Genomic DNA, 2,957 nt, shown 5'->3' on the forward strand with positions numbered 1-2,957 from the left:
GTGGTACAAGAATAAGAATACTACCATTTTGGAGCTAGAAGGGACATTGTGTGCTGTTGAGTCTAAACACTAGTTTTATAAAGGATTCACAGATGACTCCAAATCTTTGAGCACAAATGACATACAGAATGAATTTAGAAGGAGGAGGGGAAAATAATGAGTTTAATTTTAAACATGTCACATTTGAGATGACAGCAGGGCATCCAGAGAGGAATATGGGACTATAGCTTACAAGAGGGGTCAGAGCTAGAGATCTAGAATCAGAACTTTTCCACAAGGAGCTGACAGTGGACACCATGAAAAAAATAAAGAGGGAAAACAACAAGGATGGAACTCTGATAAAGCAACCGGTTTAGTTATCTTAACCAAATGGAAATGTGTACCACTTTTCAATTCCTACTATACTGGAATATAATTTGCTCAATTGCAAATCAAGATTTTGAATCATAGTAAAGAGGAATTTGTAACATAATTAATGGAAACAACACAGGCTTTGGAATGAGGTAACTTGTGTTCAAACCCTAATCCTACCAATTAGTAGGTATGACTTAAGGAAAATGACTTCTTATCTCTGAAGCTCAGCTTCCTCACTTGTAAAATGATAATATCATCTCCCTTCCTGGGATGTCCTGAGGGCTTGAAATGCAACACAAATACCTAAACCCACCCATCGCGTCAAGTGGATTCCAACTCATAGTGATCCTATAGGACAGAGTAGAATTGCCCCATAGAGTTTCCAAGGAGCACCTGGTGGATTTGAACTGCCGACCTTTTGGTTAGAAGACATAGCTCTTAACCACTACACCACCAGGGTTTCCATAATAAATAACTAGCATATTAAAAACAACCAAACCAAACCCGTTGCCACCGAGGCGATTCTAACTCAGAGCAACCTTACAGGGTAGGGTAGAACTGCCCCATAGGGTTTCCAAGGAGTGGTTGGTGGATTCAAACTGCCAACTTTTCGTTAGCTGCCTGAGCTCTTAACCACTGAACCATCCAGACTCCGCTAGCATATTACCCTCTGTCAAATGACAGCTAGCACTTACCTTAGCCTCCCACTCCCAATTTATTTAAGCTTGTTAGCTCAGTTGGTGTCACAGAAGGTACCTATCAGATATTTTTTAATGGGATAGAGAATTTTATGTACTATTTATTATATGTTTATGTACTTTCTATTTATTATATGCTTATCACTGGAAAGCATTATACTGAATTTCCTTAGCACTCTGTAAGGAAACAATTTTTCCCGCTAATACATGAAGCATTCTCAGAATCATAACTGTTGGTATATTAATAGTATATGTAAAAATTATGAACCCAGCGATTATCCATTGGTCTTGCTTTGTGATACCCTGATTTAATTTACTGTTCAAACACATCTGCAATGATTCTAGGCTCCAACCAGCAAATATTTAGGAAACTGAAAATTACAGATTGCCTTTCTACCCAGAACAATGGATCTTTAGTGTACCCATGGAACTCATGGGTCTTCCCTTGAGTGTTCCCCTCAAGATGTTAGTAAGTGTCCCTTTAAAAAGATGTTCTTAACACCAAAGGCACAAGGAAAACATTAGCCCAAGAGACAAAAAGACTACATAAACCAGAGATTCCATCAGCCCGAGACCAGAAGAACTAGATGCTGCCCGGCTACCACCAATGACCACCCTTACAGGAAACACAACAGATTCCCTGACAGAGCAGGAGAAAAGTGTGGTGCAGAACTTAAATTCACATAAAGAGACTAGACTTAATGGTTTGACTGAGACTAGAGGAACCCCTGAAGACATGGCCCCTGGACTCTCTCTGTTAACCCAGAACTAAAACCATTCCCAAAACCAACTCTTCAGACAAAGATTAGACAGGACTATAAAACATAAAATAATACTCGTGAAGAGTGTGCTTATTGGTTCAAGTAGACACTCGAGATTAAATGGACAGCTCCTGTCCAGAGGTGGAATGAGAAGGCAGAAAGGGAAAGGAGCTGGTTGAATGGACATAGGAAACTGGGGTGGAAAGGGGGAATGTGCTGTCACATTACAGGGATTGCAACGAAGGTCATGTAACAATGCGTATAAATTTTAGTATGAGAAATTAACTTAAGCTGTAAATTTTCACCTAAAACACTATATATATATATAAAAGATGTTCTTAAGTTTGAGAAACACTATATATTCATGTACTACAGCCATCTCTTAGAGAATCGTTATGTATATTCCCAGACACCCAGTGCCGTCAAGTGGATTCCGACTCATAGCGACCCTGTAGGACAAAGTAGCAGGCTGCATTTAATGGAATGCTCCCAAACTTATTTGACAATGGAATACATTTTTTTTTCCCAAGGAATTCACACTATATCCTCCTGTAGAACTAGTGTTTCTGAGAGCAGAGTTTGGGAAATGCCACTCTGGAAGTTTGTATTTGGTGATCCAATCCAGTCATGTCAGGTTGCTGAGTGTTGATAGAACCACTGAAGAGGCTGGGATCTATATGTGGCAAGTTCATGTCACAAATCTCCTGGGTTTGGGCACAGCTTCAGCTCTGTTCAATGTGATCTGAAGTCTGAAATGACAGATACCCCACTCTGACCACAGATCCGCTGGCCCTTTGTCATACCGCTTTCCACTTTTGGTTCCACCAAGCATTGTTTGTCAACATTCTGCTCAGGTTGCTGTAATTTCTGAGAGCTCTTAGTACTAAATTTCCAATAAAAAGCTTTAGCCATGGGTACAATTTCCCTCAGTAGGTAAACTACTATAAATATTCAGTCAAGAAGAGCTTAAAACCTAACAGCATAGTCCTTGGATGATGGTAAGTAAATAATAGGCCTTTTAACCTGGACGGAAGTAGTTAAAGTCAGGGCTGGTGCTTCTAAGCAGCATTACTAAGCAAAGGTAGGTCCACAACTATGTATTTGATTATACTTTACACAAGAAATGACTGTAATTATGTTCATA

This window comes from Loxodonta africana, chromosome 10 (genome assembly GCF_030014295.1).
Source record: "Loxodonta africana isolate mLoxAfr1 chromosome 10, mLoxAfr1.hap2, whole genome shotgun sequence".
NCBI lineage: Eukaryota > Metazoa > Chordata > Mammalia > Proboscidea > Elephantidae > Loxodonta > Loxodonta africana.